This window comes from Aulonocara sp. 'chitande type north' Nkhata Bay, linkage group LG15, assembly GCF_057382095.1.
Source record: "Aulonocara sp. 'chitande type north' Nkhata Bay isolate Kocher_YH1m ecotype deep benthic linkage group LG15, A_spYH_male_GT1.1, whole genome shotgun sequence".
In the NCBI taxonomy this organism is placed as follows: Eukaryota; Metazoa; Chordata; class Actinopteri; order Cichliformes; family Cichlidae; genus Aulonocara; species Aulonocara sp. 'chitande type north' Nkhata Bay.
In genome coordinates, this window is record NC_141358.1 from 16,535,721 (window position 1) to 16,563,137 (window position 27,417).

A 27,417-nucleotide genomic window follows, 5' to 3' on the forward strand; every position below is an offset into this window, starting at 1 on the left:
CCAGCAAGATGGTGCACCACCACATTATGGGTGCCAGGTCCGAGCATTCCTAGATGAACTGTTTCCTGGAAAGTGGATTGGTCGTTGTGGGCCAGTTGAATGGCCCCCAAGGTCTCCCGATCTGACCCCCTTAGACTTTTATCTTTGGGGTCATCTGAAGGCAATTGTCTATGGTGTGAAGATACGAGATGGGCAGCACCTGAAACTACGGATACTGGACGCCTGTGCTGGCATTTCTCCTGCGGTGTTGCTATCAGTGTGGGAAGAGTGGGAGAAGAGGGTTGCACTGACAATCCAACACAATGGGCAGCACATTGAACACATTTTATAACTGGTCAGAAACTTGTAAATAACTCATGAAAGAATAAAGTTACGTTGAAACCAAGCACACCATTGTTTTTGTTGTGACATTACCAATAAGTTTGATGTGTCCTCTTCCTATTGAAAAAACAAAAGTTGTATCCAAGATGGCCGACTTCTAAATGGCCACCATGGTCACCACCCATCTTGAGGAGTTTGCCCCCTCACATTTACTAATGTGCCACAAACAGGACTTTAATATCACCAACCATTCCCATTTTATTACAGTGTATCCATACAGGGAGTGCAGAATTATTAGGCAAGTTGCATTTTTGAGGAATAATTTTATTATTGAACAACAACCATGTTCTCAATGAACCCAAAAAACTCATTAATATCAAAGCTGAATGTTTTTGGAAGTAGTTTTTAGTTTGTTTTTAGTTTTAGCTATTTTAGGGGGATATCTGTGTGTGCAGGTGACTATTACTGTGCATAATTATTAGGCAACTTAACAAAAAACAAATATATACCCATTTCAATTATTTATTTTTACCAGTGACACCAATATAACATCTCCACATTCACAAATATACATTTCTGACATTCAAAAACAAAACAAAAACAAATCAGCGACCAATATAGCCACCTTTCTTTGCAAGGACACTCAAAAGCCTGCCATCCATGGATTCTGTCAGTGTTTTGATCTGTTCACCATCAACATTGCGTGCAGCAGCAACCACAGCCTCCCAGACACTGTTCAGAGAGGTGTACTGTTTTCCCTCCTTGTAAATCTCACATTTGATGATGGACCATAGGTTCTCAATGGGTTTCAGATCAGGTGAACAAGGTGGCCATGTCATTAGTTTTTCTTCTTTTATACCCTTTCTTGCCAGCCACGCTGTGGAGTACTTGGACGCGTGTGATGGAGCATTGTCCTGCATGAAAATCATGTTTTTCTTGAAGGATGCAGACTTCTTCCTGTACCACTGCTTGAAGAAGGTGTCTTCCAGAAACTGGCAGTAGGACTGGGAGTTGAGCTTGACTCCATCCTCAACCCGAAAAGGCCCCACAAGCTCATCTTTGATGATACCAGCCCAAACCAGTACTCCACCTCCACCTTGCTGGCGTCTGAGTTGGACTGGAGCTCTCTGCCCTTTACCAATCCAGCCACGGGCCCATCCATCTGGCCCATCAAGACTCACTCTCATTTCATCAGTCCATAAAACCTTAGAAAAATCAGTCTTGAGATATTTCTTGGCCCAGTCTTGACGTTTCAGCTTGTGTGTCTTGTTCAGTGGTGGTCGTCTTTCAGCCTTTCTTACCTTGGCCATGTCTCTGAGTATTGCACACCTTGTGCTTTTGGGCACTCCAGTGATGTTGCAGCTCTGAAATATGGCCAAACTGGTGGCAAGTGGCATCTTGGCAGCTGCACGCTTGACTTTTCTCAGTTCATGGGCAGTTATTTTGCGCCTTGGTTTTTCCACACGTTTCTTGCGACCCTGTTGACTATTTTGAATGAAACGCTTGATTGTTCGATGATCACGCTTCAGAAGCTTTGCAATTTTGAGACTGCTGCATCCGTCTGCAAGATATCTCACTATTTTTGACTTTTCTGAGCCTGTCAAGTCCTTCTTTTGACCCATTTTGCCAAAGGAAAGGAAGTTGCCTAATAATTATGCACACCTGATATAGGGTGTTGATGTCATTAGACCACACCCCTTCTCATTACAGAGATGCACATCACCTAATATGCTCAATTGGTAGTAGGCTTTCGAGCCTATACAGCTTGGAGTAAGACAACATGCATGAAGAGGATGATGTGGACAAAATACTCATTTGCCTAATAATTCTGCACTCCCTGTATAAATGGCCCACCCTGTAGTTCTTAACTAGTTCCAAAACTGTCCTGTGGTTCTAGTGCACACATGTGCATGCTGTTGTAAAATACAACCTCTGTCTGCATCCCACAATGACCTAATACCAAACATCTTCAATCATTCTAAAAGCGATTCTTCAAAGGGGATTTGTGTGTCCAGCTGGAATTGCACCAGCAACCAAATGAGCATGTGAACCACAACACATCTTTCATGAAAATAAAAATATTTGGCGTGGGAGCCCTAGCACAGTACAGAATGACTGAAAATCCCTGGTTTTACTCTCACCATTAGTAAACCATATAGAAATATATTGGTGCACACTCTATGGAGATCTGACTTGTTTTGCTTGCCACAAAACCGATATATTATCACTTAAAGTTTATATGGTGAGTTTATTAGCAAGGAGATGCCATTTTACAAATGCAGCAGACTGGAAGAAACATCTGTTTAGAAACACAATATCGACTTCATTAGTTCCACCAACAGAGATATATCCGCCTGTTTTATTGAAATTTTCTATGCTACATTCACAAGACTGGTGGTAATTGGTGCTTGGTTGGCAGGAGTTGGTCTACCATGGTTTTCTTTCTTGTTTTTTTTCTGAACCACAGTTGGGGATTGTGCTGATGAGCAAGGGAGACTGTTTAAAAACAGCAATGATCGCGCAATCAACTCAAAACAGTTAACTGAAAGACTGAAGTGGTGCGTTTGACACCAGGAGGATCACCTTCCACATTACATGAAACCATTTCATCCTTTCTTTTTGTAAAAATATCACTTTTTAAACCAAAATTGAATTCAAATGGCTCTTAAATGAGCTCAGTTGTTAGAACGGTCACCGCAAGTGACAAGGATTAATTGCTGCTTTCCTTTCTGTGTGCTGAGCCGACCTATTCTATTCCCATGGCGTCAAATACTGCCATTTCGTCAATGCCACCGGTGTCTCAGAGATGGGCACAAAGTGTCCTCTGGTGTATGTGCCAAGCCTCCCAAGACGTGCAACCAGCAGGCAGCGGTTTATGTCCTGCTTGAAAGCTTTGTTTGATTTACATGTTTTATTTTCAGTCGCTTTTTGGTTGCATTTATTTACATCATGAAAAATAAAACACCAAGGGCTCCTGACCATGCGTCTGTATGTGACATGCGCTTGAGCCAACTGCATATGCACCAAGGTCCTTAAAAAGAAGAGGCAGGAGGTAAAGACAACCAGCAAACCCTGGATAGTGTGGGGGAGGCGCTGAGAATTTGAAGATGGAGCAAAAAGGAGCTGGTTGTTAATTAGCTAAACTCTGCACGACTCCTTAAGTCGGCAGAGGTCAGGCACAGAGCACCATCCAAGGAAAAAGCACTCCAGGGGTCCTCTGCCTTTCTCTTGGATTTTGTTTTTTTTGGTATTGCAGATGATCAAATGTTGGCTCACATCAGCACAAATTTCAAATACTGTCACTACCCCTTCCTTTGATGCGTCTGAAGCCAAAGGCCAAGATGAAATTATTTATTTTTCACAGTGAGAGAAAGAAGATCATACTGAAGAAATGAGTTTGAGTATATTTATAGATTATAGACAAAGAATAAATTAGATGGCGTGTGAGTACAGTTCCTCTGGCCGTGGTCACGGCTGCTCTCACAGACTGAATAGAAAAGATGGCCTGATCAACACAGAGAGCACCTATTTGGTTGTGATGCTTCAACACTAACAATGCTACAAGTCCACACTGGTCAGTATGTGGCTGCCATACACAACAAATGGTACGTTACAGTAGCTTTAGATGGTGGGAACAAAGATATCTGTTTTGACTTTATTCTCAAAAAGATCAATAATATTTTTCTCAATGTGGCTCTAACACTGCTTCATATAGGATAATACGCTGACTGATTTATTTATTTTTAATTGAATGACCCAGGTGACACTTCCATCAGTGCTGTGCTGGTGTCAGTTTTACCTTGGTCTCTGTTTGCGAACAAGCCCACATTTTGACATAGCATCATGAAGTTTTCATAGTAGGAAAATCATGGCAGAATCTTGGGACTGCATCTCTAAACCATTAGTTATACGCTGTCCCATTGCCTCTGATGGCAGTGGTTCCACCTTTGGGCCCTTGGTACCTTTGACACCTTTGTGGTTTTTGTGTGCGGTGCTAGCATTGGCTATTCTGCACCTGCACCTTTCTTTTTTTTTGGTGGAACTGCAGGAAGCAGGTTATAGATTAGTCAGGTGGACCAACACCTCAATAATAATAAAAAAAGATTTGAACATTAGTTAAGTTGCTGCACAAAATTATTTACCGACCTAATGTCTGTTCTATGAGAGGACTAAATACAGAAGTTTAAATCTTTGTCAGTAGGGTAAAGCAGCAGGCACTGAGTGTCATACTACAGGTTAAGGAACCTTTTGTCTCATTTTAATCACACCTGACGGTCACACATATTGTTTTTAGGAAATGAACAGTCAGCCAGGATGGATTTCTACTCTTTTTTGAACTGTACTGGTCCTTTTTTTTATTATAGACTTCACGCAAAACATGCCCATCTGCTCTAAACAGCTGGTTATGCCAAATGGTGCGAATACTACTCAATGTGAATTTTAAATTGTTGGTTATAAATACAGCATATTAATAAAAAGGAAAGTGTTCTCATAATTCCCACGACACCACTATAAAAGTTCAGCACGTTTGTTGGCGTGTAACGGCCGGTGAGTGATCATTTTGAGGTCAGGTTTGACTGCTTTTACATGGAGTCGTTACCTTTTGTTTTCCTCATTAATACCGCAGGTGCAATTTGCTATAGTAGGTGTTCTCCTAATGTTTCAAATCATAAATGCTCTCATAGGAAAAAAACACAAAGAAAAACAGAAAAAAAAATTAATGTATGAAGTTTTATTGCATTTAAAATACTTGAAAAATGATCAGGTATGTGTTAACCATCTTCTCAAATAGTCCTTTTACGTTACAAATGAGCTGACAGCGGAGTTTCAGCACAGCCACACATCAGAGATTATCTGCGAGTTAATCATGTGTAGGATCTTGCTGTGATGTTACAGGCTTTGTCAGCACAAAAGCTTGTGATGAAGGGAGTACAGATTCGAGGACATCTCTGCCTCCGTTTGATGTGCGTAACTTAAAGAACTGTTAAAGGATTTAAAACCTTTTTTGTTTCGTCTTTTTCTTCCTTTATCAGCCACCTGCAGAACTGGCTCTTGATCATGCCTTGGTCATCATTTTTTCAAGGTTGAGGCAGACTGTTAATGACTGTGCGCACCACATCGTTTTAAGGAATGTAAAGCAAGCAAGGGACGCATCGTGGGCAGTGATGCTGTTTATGACTTCTGGTCAGACAAAGAGCTCGTGCTTTAAAAATGAGCATGTTGAACATTTAACGTGTCTCTTTTAGTTCTGTGAGTCAGAACGGGATTAAACCACTAGGTGGGACTGTTTACTTTGATAAAATGCCCGACTACTGCTTTGACATGACTGCTGGTGTATTTCAAAAACCGTCCATTCCCACAATCCAGTGCAGACAGTGAGTGTTTTCTGTGTAAGCATAATCCCATATGCATGAGTAAATTTGTTAGTGCAAATGTGTTACTGTGTCTCTCTTTTATAAGTCATCTACAAGCTGTAATAATCATTTAACTAAAGCAGCAGTTCCTTACAGTTGGGGTGAAATCACCACAGGAAAAAGTGTTTAATGCTTTTAGAAGCAAACTTATGACTTTATCAACCTGATGAATTAAGTTTTATGGCTTTTGCTGGTTTGCAGCATTAACCTCGGGGGTAAAAGCTAAAAGTTTGGGGTGCGTTATAATGCAGGGAACATTCCTCGTTAGATTTACTTTCATATTGCTCAGTTTGTTTCATCTAAGGGTTCCCTGTAATTGTAGTTAATTTAGGTCTTTGTGTACACACTGATTTGGCAAACACTAATCTGTTTCAATTTGATTTTATGAATAAAACCACAGGTTTCGTAACTTGAGCGTGTTGGAATACTTAACATCTAACATTTCTAAATATACTGTAATAAGCATGTGGCCAGATTCAGCCTTGTTTGAGTTGCTGTCAGTCTGCACACACATGGAAAACTTTTTATCACAGCATTTTTGATTGAGCTCATAATTAGGGTTTTACATCTTTGTGTATTAAGCTTGCCTTTTTTTCTATCTGCACTGCTGCTTACATGTAATTTTTCATATGCATTGTGCGATCATGTTTATCTTGAGCGGCAGTTGGGCCTAAAATCAAGCTCATCCTTCCTCAGTCTGGATTTATTCATCTCTAAGATTGTCTCTCAACCTTTGAAGCTACACTGTGCTGTAGGACAGAGAAAAGGCTGGCGAAGGAGGGAGGACGTGAGGGGAATGTGAGGGCGGCTGAACTTGGAGACGAAGTGCTCTGCTGGTTTTCAGAATGTGCAGCTTCAGTTCGGAACAGAGGTGAAGTCAGGACTTTGAAATGTGTGAGGCTGAGGTAATTTGGTCGGAGCTGGTGTCGCGTTGGCCTGAAGTGAAACCTTTAGTTTTGGCGTGTACCTCTCTGCAGCCTGTTCGCTTCCCTCTAACTTTCTCAATGGAGGGGATGCCAACTGAACACCTGCACATGGCATGAGAAACGTGTCTGATCTTCATGACGTATGCAGGGCCCCGGCAAGACCAGGAAACGACTCCCTCCTTTTTGGTCGGAAGAGTGATGTCATCGCAGGGAGAGCGTGAGGTTGGCTGCGGCTTTATTGAGCTTGGCATTTTATTACCAAGAGTACCAGACGTGTGACCACATGCACCAGTCCATGCGAGGACACAGACCTGGGAAGCTGAGAGCTTGATATCATGGCATTTGTGAACCGATATAAAGCCCTTTCAGAGGGAAAAGGAGAGTGAAGCAAAACCATAAAACAGAGAAACGCAGACAGATACCCAGAGGGGAAGAGGGACAGCATGAGTGTGAATGCTGATGGGGATAGCAACGCGTGGAGCAACAGAGCTGCAGAATCCTGAATCCAGCAGATGGAGACTCCGTGTCCTTGTTTTGTGGTGATCTGTGGAAGCAACATGCAGCTCGCGCCTCTGCCTCGCACTGCTGCAGTGGAGGAGTAAATGCGGAGCCCAGCACTGCTCCAGGTGATCCACAGCAGCCCAGCCCGGCAGACTGCTCCCTCCTCAGCCTTCCCTCTCCTCCTCCTTTTCCTCCTTCTCCTTTTCCACCTCCTCATCCTCTTCCTCCTCCACCACCTCCTCTTTTTCCTCCTCCTCCTCCTCTTCTTCCTCCTATGTCACTGCTCCATTCCTCTGAGGGCTTTGGAAAGAGATAAGAAAGGATCAGAAAAGCAGAGGAGAAATCCTGCTGTCCCCCCCTCCGTTCTCAGATGTGACACACCTCTGCCCGACTGTCCGCCGCTTCCCTGTCATCGTGTGAAGACGCGCCGCATATGTGCTCAAATGTCTCCGGAACATAGACTCACTACTAGGTAAGAAGACTGAGACTCATCCAGAGAAATGTTTCTTGCCCAATGTTTTCCTTTTGGTTTTTTTTGTTTTGCTTTTTCTCGAGACGTTTTCTGTGGAACTGTTCCAGCCCCGAGTGAGAGTGTGAATTTAACAGGTAGATGAGAAGTTATCACATCAGATCGGACAGAAAAGAAATCAAACGAGGCTCTCAAAGACAAATACATTTGTCTTCAGGTTTTAGGAAAAGCACCTCTTCCCCTCAGCAGTCACAGGGATCCATGCAGGTGTGTGTGCATTCATATATGTGTGTGTGTGTGTGTGTGTGTGTGTGTGTGTGTGTGTGTGTGTGTGTGTGTGTGTGACAGAATCCAACAGGGTGGCAGGGATTGCGCTTCAACCAGAGCCTTCTCGATGGGTAACAGGGGGATTATCATCTTTACAGTGTGGCCAAAAAGCTTTCTATCGATCTCCTTATGGCCACAAATGTCAGTAGAATCTGTGGCTTCAGCATAACTGACAGACTGTCTTTTTCAGTGGTACCAATAGTTGATCATTATGTAATCATTTTTATGGATACAGTTTGGCGATAGAGAGGGAAAAAAATCTCGTCATTTTCTGCATGTCTTAATCCCCCGTTTTTCATGGATGGGGATGAATTTCAGATGAAGAAAGCACTGAAAGGGGGAATTAGGGTACTGACAGGAGGGTGGAAGAGGACAGGAGGGGGGTGGAGGAGAATTTACTCCATCACTCTTTGATTTGGAAAAACTGCTGGCCAACAGCTGAATGGTGCAAGTCTTCAGTCTCTCAGTAACATGCTAGGTCTTACTCTGCAAAGAAGTGACCAAACAAGGCTTCATCGCATTCACCTTTCAAACACAGTGTCTTTGTAATATCATAATAAGAGATGGAGACCAGGTGATTCTGCAGCAATGTGTCCAAAACCTGCATTCTGCTGTGAGACAGAGCATCAGGACTCTGTGTGTGCGTGTCTGTGTGTTTGCGAGCTAAAACCTCTCACAGTGTCCTGCAGAAAACCTGTTTTGGATAAAAATACATGTGCATTTATTGCTAATTTATTTTTGGATGCAGAATCAAATCTTTCATCGCTGCATTTGGCACCATGAAACATCCTGTGCGGACATCTGTAGTCACACACATGTGCACAATCTGTACATATTATGTGCTCTCTCGCAATAAGCTCTCATTTCTCACACACTGTACACAGAGATAAACCTGTCGGCGCACTCCGACAGCTGTGCAGGATGAATCAGGTTGCTTTCTGGTGTAGCGAGGTGTCTGGCTGGCCGTTTGTCATGCGTGGCATTGGGAGGATCCCAAAGGAGCAGAGTCTGAGCTTCTCTCAGCTCCCAAGCGGCTTTTCCCCCTCCTTTTGATTCTCCAGGAGATACACTAGCATCCTGAAATGCTTCATTTAGCCATAATAAGAGTGTCAAGCTCCACCAGCAGCCCCCAGAGGCTATAATGTAAATTACACATGTGAATATGAAAGTCTTGGACAGTCTCTGCCAGTTACTTCTTGATGGTAGAAGGAGTACTTTGACATTTTGGTTAATGGTTTTTTGGCTCTTGGTTATGAGTAAGTAGAAGATTGATCACTATAATGTCTTAACAGCAAATGTACAGATGAAGCTCACAGTCTATTGGCTTAGCTGAGCATAAGGACTGGAACCAACACATAAAAACTGACTGTTCCCTGGGCTGGACATGTAATAGTTATACCGGCCTCCTGCCAATTTGTCTCAGCCTTTCCCAACATCAGAAAATTTTCAGTTCCGTACATTAGCGGGCTTCACAGATGCTGTTAGGTTTACTTTGTTACTGCTGGACAGAGCCACACTAGAAGTTTTCCCATTTACTGCCTTTGCACTAAGCTAAAGTAACTAACTTCTCACTGTGGCGTTGGCATTTTAGATTGACCCTAGTGACATGAAAGTGAAAAAGTACCACAAAGTATAAAACTCAGGGTTTAGCACTCTGAGAGCATGGATGTGCTCACGAAATTTCTAATCCTGCTTGATAATGATACTGTTATGCAAGACTGAATTACAGATTCAGGTCAGGCGGTCAAAACATTAAAATTAATCCTATGTAGACCTCTTTTACAACTTTAGTCAGATTTCAAGGAAATTAAACTATTAAATGTGGAGATTCTTGAGTTTCATGTAGAATTTTGACTTTTGACCCAACAGCGTTGTTAAATCAGTTCTCATGTGATTACAAAAATGATTCGGAGTCTTTTTTGAAGACCAAAAATTTCCACGAATTTTGACATCGGGGGTTTTTGAGTTAGGAAACAAACACCTGGATGGGAAGACTGATTTTTCAATCATTTCAACCATAATCGGTTTAACAGTGCTCTTGACTGCTGACACCGGATGGTCATTCATATTTGGAGTGTTGAAACATCCTCTGAAGTCTCGTTTTTTTTTTTGTATTGCAAAGGCTTTTTGTAGCCTGGAAAGATTTTTTTTTTCTAAATTCTTGATTTAGGAGTTTTCTCCTACTCTTCTCTGCCGAGCACTTTCAGTTCTGAGCTATTTTAGGCTGTCTTGCAGGCACAATATGTTTAAGATTTACCCACACAGTTTTAATGGTGTTCAGATCAGGGGAACTGTGAGGGCTTTTCCAAAAGCTTCAGTTTGCTCTGCTCCATGATGGATTTTAGACGGACATTTTCACGTCCCTTTCTCTTTCAGCCACGGTTTCTTGGCCGACTGCACGACATTTGGATCCAGAATTTGTCAATATTTATTCTTCTTCTATACATGTAATGTTTCCAGTTCACCTGGTTTCCACACGTGTTACAGCTGACATGATATTCTTTTACTTCAAAGAATTCTGAATTCAAAATTAGTTTTGACTTGTTTTAAATGGGACCATCCAGAGCTTGCTTTGTGCAGAAGAAGACAATGGGGAGCAAAGGTTTCATGTAGGCCAGGGATGTCGAGTTCTATTTCAGTAAAGGTCAAATTTGGGAAAGGGGGATTTCCCAATGTCAGATGATGTCAGATGTGGTGAGTTTAAGGGCCAGATATACAGCCAAGTGAAAAGGGAATTTTTTCTTAGCACTCTGTGTAGTTCTGTGAAAAACTAACTACATTCCGTAGCTTGTAGAATCACTTTTAGGAGCAATAATGTAAAGTAATTGTTTTCTCTACGATTTTATCAGTCTCTCACATCGAATTTAGGCCCACTCTTCTATACAGCATTACCTCAGTTCATTGAGGTTTGGGGGCATTTGTCTGGACTTTGTCTGCACCATTGCAGCACCTTCATTCTTTACTTTTTCAACCATTCTGCTGGAGATCTGCTGCTGTGCTTGGGATTGCTGTCCCGTTGCATGACCCAGTTCCAAACAAGTTTTAGCTGGCAGACGGACAGGGGTCACGTTTTGCTCTAGAATACTTCGGTACAGAGAGGAATTCATGGTTGACTCAAAAACAAGTTGCTCAGGTCCAGCAGCTGCAAAACAAGCCGAAATGATCACCTCCTCAGCACCTTTTCTCTTGACAGTTGCAATGAGGTATTTGTGCTGATGTGCTGCACTTGATTTTCTCCAAACTAAGCATTGTGCACTATTGCCAGACAGCTCATGTTTGGTCTTGTCTGTCCAAAGGACATTGTTCCAGAAGTCTTGGAATTTTATATAACTTTGCAAACTTAAATCTAACTGTCATGTTCTTTTTAGAAAGAGCATGTTAGCATTCTTACATTCATTTTGGTCCACATAAATAATTCAACAAGTCACCTAGCCATCATAAGGCCTAGACAAAAAACGAACTACAGTCATAGTTTTACTGGTAGGCTGAATGTCGACTATTGGCAGTATGAGGAAATTTAAAATGCATGATAAAGCATAAATACATAAAGGCAAAGTGATAAATCTTTCATCTTGTTCTTGCATTAATTTTTGAAAGTGTCACTGAATGTGTTTTACAGTCCTGAACATGACAAGTCAGTGTTTGTGTGAGGCAAAAAGTAAAAAAGCTTTGATCGTGTAATTTAGTACACAGTCTAGCCTTCTGGTGTAAAATCTGATCAACAAAATCTATGAACAAAAAAAAGCTGTTATTTGTTTTTGGGGGTTTTTGGAACCTGTCCTCTGATTTGTCAACGTGACTTTTCATCTTCATCACTTTAAGGGTTGGCTCATACGTCTTTTTTTTTTTTTTATAATGTAGCTGCATGCTGCTTATCAGTTCAGCGATTTTCAGTCTCTGTCTCTGCTGCTGTGTGGCTTCAAAATGATGATGCAAAGTATGTGAAATTGCTTCACGGTAAATGGATGCATTGGCCTTTCTTGCCTCTTCTTATACTCAATGAAGAAGTAGTAAGTTTAACACCTCTAGTTGATACTGCCTTCAGGATCAACATACTTCTTTTTCTGCCAAGTTTAGGTTCAGATACACATAACTGTTTAGTTTGGTGTATGCACAGGTTGTGTGGCTCTATACGAATTTGTCGAGGACTGAATTTAGCTCTGACCCTTGAGTTAGACACATAATGGTAGTTTGGACAGTGCAAATGACATGTTTTTATTGCCTTTCTCTGTTTTATATCAATCATTCCTTAGTAAATTCAAAAGAAGAGCCCATGGTTGCTGAGTCAGATGATTTATCAGCTCTCAGTCATCATCAGGTGACAATTATTCTGCTTCCAATTAAAAATCAATTAAGACTTAATGAGCTAATAAGTCGTGAGACTCCGCTTTTTCTCCAACTTTTGCAGCTATCACAATAAAGTTTTATTTTTCTGTTTGTGTAACAAAGTTTAACAAACAAAAACTGCACGTCAAAAATTCATTTTTAAAGTGTGTTTGGGTGCTGCGATTGCTCTTCAGTAAATTTCCCAAGTTGTGCCAAAAATATTGCGCACAACTGAATGGCTAATTTGTTTATCTACCCTCTTAGCTAGACGCACAGATCATGTTTTGTTTTTGGATTAAGCCGCAGTACATCTGGCAGTTGATGGTATCTTTTCTCTCGGTTTTGCTGCGGAGGTTTGGAGGTCAGAATGGAAAGATTAACCACCCATTAACTGACAAGCTGATTCATTGCTGGGTGCAGAGCAGGACGGCAACAAAAACACCGGCAAATTCTGTTAAATTTAAAGTGACAAGCTGCACATTCATTTTAAATTGATCTTTTATGTCTTCTTATCGGTGCTGCTGAACAGTCATTTCTGTGGCGCATCTGCATCGGCTGCATGATCGAGACATGACACGAGAGTCAAACTGGGATAGCTTAGATGACGCCACTTGAATTATTTTAACCTGCACAGCTTGATGTTTCTCTTGGTGACACAATTTACTTTGTTCATGGTGGTAAATCGAGTGTGTATTTAGACCCCATAGAGGCAATGTGAGTGGGTGAAGCACCACAGCCAAACAAATAAGCATATAAAAAACGCTGACAAGCCCTGCCACAACCTGTCCAGGTCCAGTTACAGATTGCCCTATGACAGCTGGGATAGGCTCCAGCCCCCCCGCTTCACTGAATTGGATAAGTGGGAGAAAATGGCAACAACAATATCATAGTTCCCTGAGTGGTTATCCCATTGTCCCCATTTCGAAACGCCTTTAAACTTGCACTGCAGTTTGCTTCGTAAGCATTTCCAGGCACTGACTTTAAGCAACGAGAGTAATTGCTGTTCTCAAGCCATGTGTTGTTAAACCTGCATCTGCCCATTTCTCTATATTAATGAGAGTGCTAGCTAGCAAGCCCCATTTTCTTCATCATCATCTTCAGGCTCTCCACCAGTGTACTGCAAACATGGCAGCTTGCCAGGGCTGAGCCTTGAGATTTCTTTTAATATTTTTAAGATGTTAACTGTTAAGTTAGTTAATGCATCCTAGCTGCTCTTTACCTCTTATAAAAACACAAACAATTGACAGCATTAATAATCGAAGCAAAAACAGCACCACTGTGCTGGAAAGTATTTAATATCCATCCACACAATAAATACATGTAACCCTCCTCCCACCCGCTAATATTTGGATACCAAATTAGCTTGATTACTTGGAGAATAAAGAGTATCTTCAGCACGTTTGTAACCATAGCTGTCCAAAACTACAAGTTCCCCTTGACTTTTGCTTAGTTTTAGCAACGGAAATTGTTCTTTTCTTCTTTTACTTTCTGTAGCAGTAAGAAGTGATTGTGCTGTTGACAACCACCTCAGGGAATAACACTTCCCCAGATTCACCAATTAACTTACTTCTTGAGGAAACAGATGAAATGCAAAGAGGAAATAACTGTAAACCCAGGGTTTAAAATGATTGAATGCATGTGATTATCCACCCATATGAACATGCATTGCACATTTGTTAATAATAATACTCAATATGTGTGATTTAAAATGATATTGCCATGCAACATATATTTAAATTCATTGTGTTTAACTCATTAATCAATATGTGTTCTGTAATGTGACAGCATATTCAGAATGTTTATTATCAGAAAATAATAGACGATAGCAGAACTGTTTTAAGTGAGTAGAGTTCAGCAGCACACAATGGGAAGGCTAGAAGGAGTTGCAGATGGAGGAAGCAGTAAAAATGTATGGTCATATGTAGTTTCATCCAACTTCGAGCCCCAAACTCAAACAAAGAAAAGTAAAATGTCTTTGAGAAGGTGAAGCTGTCTTTTTTTAGCAGTCTTGCTCCAAAATTGACTTTTTCTCACCATCTTTTGTTTTAATGTGTTGAACTCATGTCTGTCTTTACTCTTTTGCTGCTGTGGTGACCAACGACTGCCCTCGGGCATGATTAAAGTTTAATGTCAACTCTTTTTATCTTAACAGTTTCTGGGTACCGTGATGTGCAGTGCTGCAGTTAAACGAGGAGAGCCCAGGATGGAAATAACTAGAATCCAAGATCCCAGTTTTAATCCCTTCAAGTGGTGCCTGGTACAATACCATGTTAGGTAGCAAGTGAAGCTGCGTGGGCGTGTGAGTGAGTGGAAGAGTGAATATAGAGAGCGTTCAGAGGAGTGAGCTCGATATTAGCGGCAGAGATTGATACCATTGTTCTGAGAACGTGGAAATATGTAATTTCTTGGCCAGTTTTGACACAAAAATCAGGCATTTTCACGTCATAATAGGTCCCAATGCTTAGTATGCTGTCGTTTCATAAGCCCTGTGGCAAAAGATTGAATTTCCCTTTGCAGTTTTTGCCTAAATCTTGGTTTGCTCTTATTGAAGGCCTTCTCTGACCTAAAGTGAGAGCCAGTTTGACCCACTCTCAAGTTTTTTTTTTCTGTGTATTTTGGAGGCAGTAAATCATTAGAAATTCATTGTGTTTATGCGAATCGAGTCTCTCGTTTCTCGGTATTTTTAATGAGTGAGTCATCAATGCTTTTTGGATCTGGCTAAAAAATAATTTCCTTCCCTTTTCCATTTCAGCTGTCAGTGGCTGCACCAAATGCAGAAAGTAAAACGGTAAATATGAGCTGGTTGGAGGAGAAAATAAAATCAATTGGAAGCAATAATGACGGTAAACTAGAGTGAAAATCACACATTATGTATCGATCAGCTTGAGGAGAAAATCTTTTGTTGAAGTCGAGTAAGAAATCCTCACATTTAGCAGGAGGAAACCCCTTCATTCAGGTGTGTGTTTTATTTAAAAGATGTTGCAATTAACAATTGAGTCATCCACCTGGTGTGTGTTGTGTGGTTTGGCTTCCATAATGAGGACTGGATTCATCTTCAGTCTCTGACAGTACGCCGAGCGGGATATGCTGCTCTCCAGCCTGTTTCCATGGAGATATTCGGGAGCTGTAGCTTCCCCCTCTTTTGCTGTACATTCCTCCAAACGGTGCTGCTTTATAAGAGGGATCTGGGCCAGTGTGTGTGTGTGTGGGATTTAACAGTGTGTTAACAGGCACACAGACACGTATGGTGCCATTGATGGATATACTTACGCTATTGTGGTAGTATTGAGTGTGTGTGTTTGTGTGTGTGTTGGTACCTCCAACAGTGTCATTGTACAGTGTGTCTGCAGGAGTTGTACTCTCTCTCCTGGTGTGTCATGCTAGTAGTAGCTGCTGTAGCGAATGTTCAAGTGTGTGTGTGTATGTCATAGTGAGTTATGGAGGCTGAATTATTCGACTTGCGTATGTGTGTGCGTATGTGTGTGTGTGTGTGTGTGTGTGTGTGTGTGTGTGTGTGTGTGTGTGTGTGTGTGTGTGTGTGTGTGTGTGTGAGAGAGAGAGAGTGACACTGTAGTGACTCAGACTGGTAGAAAGGGTGAGAGAGAAGAGTTGGATCAGTGGAGCGAGAGGGCAGAAGAGGTTAGCGAGAGAGAGAGAGAGACGGAGAAACAGAAGGTGAAAAGCTTTGCTGATCTAATGAATGCAGAAAATAATGTATAGCCTCATTGACATAATCGTGCTGCAGTGTCTCGTTACTGTATGTGTAGGGCTGTAGGGCTGTTAAAGCCAGAAAAAACAAGGTGACAAAGGTGACAAGCGATTCCTGGCCAGACAAAGAGGCCACCACAGGGACAGAGCGTGTCGAAAATAGCTGCGAAAAGGATCTTTGTGTTTTGGCAGAATGATGCAGTGCAGACCTGAACAGAGAGTCCCTGCCGTATGGAGGCCAGGGCAATCCCTGTAACAACAGGATTTTTAATCCCGAAGCTCTGCCCTGTCAATGCTCTGCATGTGTCTCTTGGAGTAGTACGATCCACTCACTGATTCTTCGACCGTATCTGATAGTTTTTGCACGTTACCAATTAGCTTTGTGAGAAGAGCACTTACATAATCTGGCTTGGTTCTGTGTTAACTTGATTTTTTTTTTTTATTAACAAGCTTGATCAGTTTCCTTGTGAAGCACTTGGTTGCAGCAGAACAATTAATTTCTTGTTTAACTGTTAGGTCTACACAGAGGGGGAAATAATTATTTGACCCCCTGCTGAATTTGTAAGTTTGCTCACTTATTGATATTCTGTCTCTCCATATTAAATTTTAACCCTAACAGTAAGATCACATCATTATTTGCCCCATCCCATAAGGTGCAATCAAAAAGGTTAGAAACAGACCAGGGACACACATTATTTGTATGGGAGCTGTTGCGTGTTTCTTTTTTTTCTTGTCAAACAAACACATCATGGTCACTTTATTAGTTACTTACTAATACCAGGTTGGACCCCTTACATCGTAATTCTTCGTGGCGTGGATTTAACAAGGTGCTGTAAATGTTCCTCTTAGATTCTGGTTCACATTGAAATGCTGGAATCTCACAGTTCCCACAGATTTGTTTGCTGCACATCCAAGAAGTGAGTCTCCTGATCAACCACATGCCAAAGGTGCTCTACTGGATTGAGATCCGATGACTGGGCAAGCCATTTAAGTACAGTGAACTCACCACTATGTTCAAGAAAGCAGCTTGAGATAATAAGCACTGTGACATGGTGCATTATCTTGGTGACAATGTTGTGGTCATAAAGTGCTGGACAATACTCAGGTAGGTTGGTACTAAAGGGCCCAAGGTTTGAATCATTGATGTAAGGCAGCATGGAACTGTTCTCATCCTACTATCCAAATGTTGCATTGAGACTCATCAGACCAGGCAACATTTTTCTTCTTTTTATCAGTTTTTTTTTTCTTTGATCTTCTGTTGTCCAGTTTTGGTGAGCCTGTGCAAATTGCAGCCTGCTTCCTCTTCTTAGCTGGCAGGATTAGTACTCGGTGTGGTCTTATGGTGCTGTAGCCCATCTGCTTCAAAATTTGATGTAATCTCCCAATCAGAGATGCTCTTCTGCATACTTTGGTTATAATAAGGGATTATTGGAGTTATTGCTCCATTCTTATCACCTTGAGACACTTGGAAATTCTCTGATTTCTGGTATTAGCGAGGCTCAGATAACTGCCACTCAGTAGATAGTTTCCCTTTTCTGGACCATTCTCCGTAAATCCTATAGATGGTTGTGTATAAAAAAAAATGGATACATGAAGCAAATGTCCTCAATTTAATTTTTTTCTCTTATCAAAACGAAGCAGAATCAAATTGATTGACCTGTGTAATTTTAAACAATCTGCTTTCATGCATGAAACGGATCTGTGTGTTCCCCCTTGTATACACTCGCAGTCCCTGTGCATAGCATAATAGGATATGATGTGTGCAGGGATTGCCTGTAGAGTAGCCGGGTGGTAGCAGTGATCTTAGTCTATTACACTCAGGGGAACTCTTATAGGATCAGTTCGAGTCGGGCAAGAGAAAAGCTCTATGCGTGCGCGGACACTGCTGCTCACTGTGGCTCGATCCTTGCCAGTGCTGTTTTACCTGCCATGCGTTAATGGCCAGAGTGCTCTGACTCACGCTGGGCAGCGGAGCCTGCCAGGTGGTCCACGCAGGGAATTTAGAGTGCTAATACTAATGTGCTAAGCCAGCGTCCGGTCAGGCCAAGGGGGAATCTGAGTGCCACAGATGATATAAAACACCGACAGGGCATGGCTAGGTGCACCGTTGAGATGGTTTACTCAGCTGGAAGCTCACATGCTTCCTGTCATGCTCGCTTTCTGCATCCTGTTCAGGAACATGTGAGCATATCTACAGGGACTCATTCACAGAACCACTCCACCTGCGTTCAGCTGTAACACCTGTGAAATGCATCTGCTTGTATAGAAAACAAAACGTTCGCCTTCATCCAAATGACTCTACTTTGCTGCCCAAACTTTATTTCTTCACTGATGAAGGGAAGTGTTTTCCTTGTGGACAGAAAGAAGAGATCCACATTTTTCTTTCCTTTGAGCCTTACACACAAACACTTCTTCTTTTATTAAAATTGATTTCGAACGAAAAACATTCTTTTAGCTTTCAAATCCCTGAACAGTCACTAATCAGAGGGTTCTGCTCACTTGGAAAGAGTCTATGTAAGACGTATTTTGCTTGACTCTTGCGGGCTGCTGGCATGCAGCACCCACAGCTTGGCCTGATCAGCAGACCCTTGGCTCATCAGCACAACTTAAGCGTGGAAGTGGATTATTAATGGCGTTGAATATTCCACTTATAAGGGATCCATCAAGTGTCTTAAACATAATCTTTGAGTCCATTTAATCCTAGATACTTATTATTAAGATACAAATCTTTTGGTAGATCGTTTTGGGAGAAAAACATTTGAGCATGTTTGTGTGTCAGACTGCTTCATCTGCTCTTTAAAAGTCATTAATCAACAACAACAAAACATAAGCAGCAAACGTTTCCCATATGTGTGGGGGCATATGAAATAAACCCAATAATTTAGTTTAAAGCCTTTTAGCAGCATCAGCATTTGCTAATCATTTTAATTGCATGGGATTAGGAGATCTGTTTGTCACTGCAGAAAAGCAAAACAAAACACAAGAGACTTAAAGATTGTGGCCTGCGCTCTGATCTGTGGTGGCACACAAAGGTGAGAACACTGACAGCAAAGTCTAGCACCCCGCTGGTGGTGACAGTTTAATTTGAAACTAATTATGGAAAATTCTGGAGCTTGTCTTATTTTCTTTTTTTTTTCCCTTCCACATCAGCCCCGCTCAGGGAGTGAAAGTGTTGACATATGCCGTTCAAGGGTTTGGATCAGAAAGAAGACGAGTCTTAGTTCAGACATCTCTAAGCAGATTTTTAAAATATCGTTATAGACGCTGTAGAGATTGTCAGCGAGATCAGTGACGGCAAGGCTTCACTGTAGCACTGCAAAAAAAAAAGTTCTAAACACCAATCAAAGTGTCACTGGCGCTTTAATGTTTCAAAAGAGCCACAGATCTCTTTTGTTAAGTAAAAAAAGAGAGTTGAGATACCACCAGAGGGCAACTCCACCTCTGTCTTTGTGAAAATCGAGCAAAAATTCTCACATATTCCTAAAGAAAGGGTATAGATTTAGTCACAGAGGAGATTTGGCTGCCTACATGGATTTTAAATTGACCACTTTGGAAATTAGGTGTGTGTGCTGAGAAGAGGGAGAGACGAGTGCACCTCTGCTCTTCATATCAATATTCTTTCAGCCCATTAAAAATAAAAATAAAAGCTCTCTGTTGTTCCGAATAAACAGAGAGTTTCTAAACTGGGATATAAAAGATGAATGTAGTCACTGTGGTGTTACCCACTGCTTAGTGCTGTTAAGTTATGAAGCCACAAGCGGAGTGCGATCGCCAACATCATTGCGGCGATGAAACCGGATGTGACGGGTGAATTAGAAACCGAAGGAGAGGACGCAGTTATGTGGCAGTGACTGGTCATTAAAAGGCAGGCATGGCTTACAGTACAGTACTGTGCAAAAGTCTTGCTATTAGTTTGAAACTTGGTATATCTTGGTACGGTGTGCAGTGCGTCCCCAAAAACTGTGTCACGGTCTGCGATGCAGACTGTGTGGAGGTGAGCATAAACCAGACGCGTGGAACAGAACTCGGTTTAAACAGATAGCGAGCCATTTTAAATGTCTAGTAGAAAAATACAAATCAAACAGGAGAAGGCCAACTAAGGAAAAGCAAACAAAACCTTGAACTGGATAAGTTAAACATGAAAACACAGTGAACATGAACCCTGGCTTTGAGATGCATGGATTCCTGGAACATAAAACATGAAAAACAGAAGACCTGACAATGAACAAAGGGAGGCACAGGACTTAAATACACAGAAGGGTAACGAGGGAAGTGGAAACACATGGTGAACACAGCTGACACAACTGGACTTGACACAACAGGGTAGGCAAAACTTAGCAGACTGAACATGGAACATGAGACTGTCAAAATAAAACAGGAAACATAGCGAGACAGACTCTGACAACTTGGGAGAGGGAGACAAAGACATGACTAAGACACGCAAGGGACGACACTGGGGACACAACATAGACAACATAGTAGGGAAACAAGGACAGGGCAGGAGCCTAAACTGACAAGCACTAAACAGGGAAACAGAGAACTCAAAACATAGAACCAGCTGAATCCTAAACGATATAATTATATAAGTTAGAACATAATACAAAAAAAGGTACAACACCTCAAAATGCTGGGTCAAAATGATCCAGAACCATGACAATCAGTCATGGATCGGACTCCCCAGAGCCCACTCAACATTATTAAATCACTGCAGGATTCTGATCCTGCACTAATCCAGTACTTATGCCTGACTATTCTTTGTTAAGCCACTTAACACTGACCTGTGAATCATTTAAGCATGAAAAAGGTATCTAACTTAATGGTTAGCTGAGTTAAGTACGTGTCCATACACAACAGAGAACTTGGAAAAACATAGCAAAAAAACAATTTTAAGTTGAATCTTTGTTCTTGCTGCATGTCACAAAAACAAAATCAACTGTTCCTATTTCTTCAGTTGAAACTATTAAAAATGCCAAAGATAACAGTTTGATGTGCATAAAACAGTATTGCACCAACAAGGTGATTCTCAAAGATCTATTAGCCAAAGGCTTGTTATATCTCAGCATGGCATGCAGTTTGTCTTTAAAGAAGGCAAAAGAAAACGTGTCAGGCCTAAAAAACTATCTACAACCAATGAACTGGAAGTCAGGGACTTAAGAAATAGGAGAAAAATCCAGCAAAGACCTGATATAGGTTCTTTGGTTGATTCATCTACTGTTACAACTACTGTTAGTGGCTGTCGAGAAGCCATTCTTAAGAAAGGGAATATACAGTGCAGCATTATAAGCAATGGACCGGCCTCCTTAGAGCCCAGAGCTAAACATTATTTAGGGAGTGTGGAACAAAAGGTAGCCAACATTCAAAGAAAAGCTTTGCAATATCCTTGAAGAATCCTGGAGAACTATTCTTGAATAACAATCACAGAAATGATTATAAAGCTTGATTAAGAGAATTCAGGAATCATGGTGGTCATACCAAATATTGACTTTCATGCTGGTTATAGTTGTAAAACCTCAGTTTTTGCATACTTTTTGTATAATGCATGCTTGAATATGTTACAATAGGTTGCTGCATCTGTTTCCTATTTTCCTATTAAAATGCAAATAAGTAAGGGGTGCTCAAGACTTTTCTAAATACTGTATATTCTACTTTAGCCTCCCTTTTGATTCCAAAGTGGGAATAATTTACTAAATGAACAGTGTTATAGTTTACTAAGTGAACCAACAAGCACAGTCATTTTCTCATAGGGTTGTACATTTTGGAACCACTGCAGCTGCCACCTACTGGCTATAAGACGTAATGCAGATCCAAGATCTTTTGCATTCACTTCACTAGTTAGACCTGGAAGCTATATCCATCTTTGAAAGCATTCAGTTTATTACCTCTGCCAACTAGGTAATTTTTTTTTTCAATCTCATTAGTTTTTCATCTCCAAAATTACAGAGCTCTTAAACACACAGTGGAGCCACGGACAAAGACGAGATCAACCATGCACTTAATTTATTGGCGGTTAATAGCAGATCAAGCAGGCTTTTTGCCCAATATTCAAATAAAATTACATTACAGTGTCACAGAAATCCATGGCTTTTTAAAAACTTTTTGTTTCTGAAAGATATTCCAATTGATGTTTGAAACGAGGTTTAGGAATTGTGTGAAAATTGTGATTTTTAAAAAAGTGTTATTGTACACACTGTAAAAGCAGGTTTTCTGAAATATATCAGCGAAGAACATGTTGGATCTCTGTATACAGGATCATCATACAGTGAGACCAGAAGCACTGAAGCACACTGAAACAAAGTTTTTATCTTTTGTTTTGTAAACTTCTTCATTAAAAAAATCTCCATAATTTAGTACAAGAACATTTTGTGTTGAGCCTGAAAATACGTTTTTGAATGTTCCCCCATTGTATCCTATCATTGTAGCCTTTTTATAATGCTGACAGGTAGTGCCACAGTAACATTAGACGTTTAAATGTTTCTCTTTCTTTTTATTTTGATAGGTATTGTTAAATGATGCAGGTACATGTAAGCTAACCAGCATGACATCAGGAGGTTCGTTCAGTCTCTGAGTGCTTTCCGCTAATGAGCTTCTCTCCAAGAAGCACAAAAACTGTCCAGTATGTTGAGCGCATATTCAGCCAGACACTGGTTCTATCTATTGTTTTTTGTGGCTCAGTTCCTGTGCCAGTATTCATTTGTTTAAAAAAAATAAAGAAAAGAAATGAAAATGCATGAGCAGGTGAACATAATAAAGTCTGAATCCATCATGTGAGCTGCTGCTGAAAACAAAGCCAACAGTGCTGTGGAATTGCTTTGGATGCTTTCACTCCACATCACATTACAGATAAGTTTTTCTTTTCTTTTTAAAAGCATCAAAACAAATAAAAAATAATTTAAATGAATATCAAAGTTCCCTCAAGGCTTCTGATTTGACATTCACTCAGCCCATTGTGATGGGTTTTGTTCAGGCACAGCAGCAGCGCTAAAACCCAAGGCCCTCAGAAAATCAGGACAAAAGCTTGCCATTATGATTGCAGATGGGCATAATAAGAAATACTGTAGTGTGGAAATGCCCAGTTTGTGCTTGTGTAATCTCCCACAGCAGCTTCTTTATTAAAATATTCTGTCACTGCAGTCTGTGCTCAGTGTCCTAAGAAGAAACAGCTTCTGTTGAATGTCAGACAGCTTTGACAAATTGCACTTGAGTGTGAGACCCACACTGATACTGGTGTGAGGCAAAAACACGGCCCATGGAAGCCTCTCAGCGGGGACGTCAAAGTGGACGCAAATATAGAACAAAGCGAAAGGAAGTAAAAGGGGTCAAGCTGCTTGAATGTTTTGAAAAAATGTCAAAGGAACACGAAGAATTATGTCCAATGCAGTTGGAATTACATGAAAGTTAAAAGCCAATTCAAAAGACTTGAGCTATATAGGTTGTATCCTCTTGTGATAACAACTCAACCTTTGTATGGTTGGGTTTAAATGATGGACAGTATGCCAGATTCCTTCTCTTTCACTAACAAGTTCCTACCTTAAAAACCACGTTTGAAATACTCAATTGTAGCCAGCAGCGACCTATCTAAAAATAAAACTGGTAATAGCCTATCACTGCAGAACGCAGTCTGGAGCCGAGGAGGGAATAAAATCATAGCTCATAGTGGAGAGTGGAAGACTACAGCTGGAACAACAAATTGGAGAGCAGAATTTCTTGTTGGATCCATGTGCTAATAATTAGATCTTACAGAGAGGATGTCTTGCAGCACAGTGGAAGTTATAAAAATTACAAATCTGAGCACCTGGCTAAGTCACTATCCATAATCCTATCATTTCCCTGTAGAATTATCCCCTGTAGATAATTCTGTGCACTGTGGGTCAAAATACGTTTTCTTCATTGTCCCTTTAAAAAAAGACGGTGGTCATTATCTGGGACGAATAAAATATGACTACATCTACTTGGAAATATTATTTTTATTATTATTGTTATTGTTCCCATTTTCCAGCTTGCAGAGCAGGCAACATGAGTGACTCACAGCAGTTCAAAAGCATGTTGTTATACTTAATCATTATCTGTACAATTGGTTTCAGTATGACACATTAAACTGCATGATCAGAGCTCTATGTGGGCTTACACAACAACTGCGCATACACACAGGCAGAAACACACTTGATCACTGACGGGCTGTAGATATTTGAGGAAGACAAATGTGGCTGAAGAAGACATCTTGTGCACATGAGCAGACACATTTGTTTTTAGATACTGATTAAGTCATGAGTAAGTACAGCAACAGTCATTTGGTAGCATGACTAACAGCATCACTTGGTAGCCTGTTTGATGTAGCCTGGTTAACTTTATTATTCATGCAATGTGCTTGGCAGGTGCAAACAAGTAGGAACGTCTATGGTGTTTGGACACTATTTTTTAACAGTGTCCAGTTACTTGTGAGCCTCTGACAAAGGAGAGACTACAAAAATGGCTGTTAATTCTAAGCAGTTAATGCAGCAACCTGAAAATACACATTTTAATCACATCTTGATTGCTTTGTTTGGTGGTTTACATGGTTACATTTGCAGAATATAAACCACCAGGATGTATCCCTGACCAACTGTAATTCAATGAAAACATTCGTATTTATAAAGGTGATTTCACAGTGTAAACCAAGTGCAAACAGACACATGTCAAAATACAGCACGTCCAGGTATGCTATAAAAATATCCAGGTATGCTTTTACTCTATTGGCAGTGTGCTTGGGATCATTATCGTGCTGAAAAATGACCCTATTTCAGATTCACAGTGGATCAAAATCTGATGGTAATTTACTGCATTTGTAATTTCAACATTTTTGACAAGATCCCCAACACCACCGGCTGAAATGTAGCTCCAAACCATGACAGAGCCTCCATTGTATTTTGCTTCCATACATATTGACGATGATTTGCACCAAATATTTCCTTAACAATGCCTTCGTGAGAGCCACTCTAAAGAAGGCTTTAGCAAACAGTAGATTGGTCAACTGAAGGGACAGATGCATCTCTCAGGTTTTGTGTCAGGTCTTTGCTTATATTTTAGGCCTGCTAATTCTTCTGTCCTCCACTTGTCTACTTTCCTCAATTTTTTTGAGGACACAGTGCACATCATGTCGAGAAATACCAGGTTTTCAGCTAACAGCTCATTGGGAATCACCTTGGCACACCTTGTTGGTGCAAAAATACAATTTAATGCCTGTCAAACTGTGTTAACTTTGGTATTCTTAATGAATTTAACTAATCAAATAAGAAAAATTGTGATTGTTGCGACAGGCCTGAAGATACAGTTTAAAACTTTGCTTTTATTTGCAGACTCAGTGGTGGTTCATCCCTTAAGATACGTGCTTTTTTATCACTGAATGATTCATATGTCACGATGAGTGGAAAAAATAGCCAATGCCAAGAAAAAAATCTATGAAAGACTTTCAGAACGAATGCCCACTATTGTTCAAAAACGAAAGTTCAAGTGCCAGAGGTGACTCAAGACTTTTGCACATCTTTAAGTTTGATACAGTGGTGGAATAGCACAATCCTTTTATGGATGTGGAAGAGGATGAACGGGTGGATGCTCTAACCTGTCAGTTAAAGCACCAGTGAAGCAGTGATACTAAGCTCTTTGGTTTTTCAAGCTTATTCGCTCACATACTGTATCTGTGTCCATCATGAATTCTGTATTTTATCGTGTCTCGCTCCACTTGACCTGTAAATTCTTCAGTCCTCCAATTTAAACATCTTCCCAAAGCTCTCATTTCTTCTTTGAGGAGCAAAGAGTGAGGATGCATACAGTAAATCATACAATTTATTGGCAACTTTAAACAACACGACAAACCACACTTTATTTACTATGTATTTTTACTCAATACATTTTATTACTCAAGCTTTAGCAGGGACCACTGTTAGACTAAATTGCATTTTTCTGTGTGAATGTGCTCCCTGTGTCTTCCTGTGCTCTCTCTGGGTACTCTGGTATCCTCCCACAGTCCAAAAATATGCATGTTAGGTTAACAGGTGATTCTAAATTGGTGTGAATGTGAGTGTGAATGGTTGTCTGTCTCTCCATGTTAGCTCTGTGATAGACTGGTGACCCGTCCACCTTTCACCTTATAATAGCAGGGATTGGCTGCAGCCCACCTGTAACCATAAATTGGACAAGCTGTTGAGAAAATGGATCGGATGGATGGATGTCCTAAATCTAAGTTTAATGAAACAAGTGTTGTCTTCTGTACAAGCCATTAACCGTGCTTCTGTGATTTTTACATGAGAGTTTATTAGACTTTCTGGTCTAACTAGACCCCAAATAACCACTAGTTTAATAAATGAAGTCATTTGTGTTCATTTGCGTATACGTATATAGATTAAATAAAAATCTAAAAAATAAAGAAAAGTAGGTTTTTACTTACTGAATATGAAATGCCAGACTGTTTGCGCAGGTTAAACATGTGTTATGTTGGTGAATGTAACTACAGTAATTCACCGGTAGAAGTAATTCTACTATTAGGATTATCTGCACAAACACAAATGGTAATATACACAAGCATATAAGAACTGAGCATCGGTATCTGACGTCGTTTGAGATGACGTGTCGGAGGAAATTATATCTCATTTCTCACATTTGTTAAGATGTGGATAGCCTCCTCTGCCCTCTTTTCGGTGAACATGTGAAGCCCCCTTTGCTCTCACTCACTGCTTGCTAAGCTGAGCTAAGTGCTGCTTTGAGATTAATACATCCGAGGCCTCTTTGCCAGATGATGTAATAATCGTGGTGGTTTGCTGTTGCCTAGATACACAGAGATAAAAAAAAAACTCAGCCAGGTCTTGCTGACTCTGTTACCAAGACCCCAAGGACCATTTTTGTGTATCAGCATAAAAGTGCCTCAGAATACCTGCCGCTCACTTTTGGAGCCCATGTAGGGAAACCATTTTTATAGTTAATAAAAAAGTCTGCTTTAATATGTTTGTGTCTAACAAAAGAAAAAGTATTTGTCTGTCTTCATATAATTTTCTTGAACTTGGAGTGTCAGTAGTAAAGTAGTAAACTCCCTAACCCTTTAGACACTTCTGTATTCCTCTCATATTCCCTTCACTCGCGCAGACGTCCCAGGGAGAGGGAACTCCAACAGCCTGCTGAGATGCAGGTCAGATAGTTTGTCTCAGTGTTTGTGTATGTGAGTGAGCTCGCACTACAGATCGAGGTGGTGACTAAGCCTTTGCTTCTGTAACAGTGTTGCATTAAGTGCATCTTCATTCTGTTTTTAGCTCAGCAGAGCCAAAGCTAATCCACTGGTTGCTATAGCGATAAAGTCTTTCAACACTGAAACTTTTTTTGTGCCTTCAAGCTACATGAAGATGATCTGATTGCCCTGGTTATTTAGCAGGAAAATGGAGTGTTGGATTTTGAGATGGAT

At 40.7% G+C, this 27,417-nt stretch overlaps 1 protein-coding gene across 3 annotated transcripts in view; it reads left to right on the forward strand.

Moving 5' to 3' along the window:
• The first annotated feature begins 6,925 nt into the window (after positions 1-6,925).
• Positions 6,926-27,417, forward strand: part of LOC147312856 (disks large-associated protein 2-like) — a 110,624-nt gene continuing 90,132 nt past the window's right edge. For all 3 annotated transcript variants that reach the window (XM_086264655.1, XM_086264657.1, XM_086264658.1), the window contains exon 1: positions 6,926-7,634. The gene's annotated coding sequence lies outside the window, so the exon portion shown is untranslated. The remainder of the gene's footprint in view (positions 7,635-27,417) is intronic.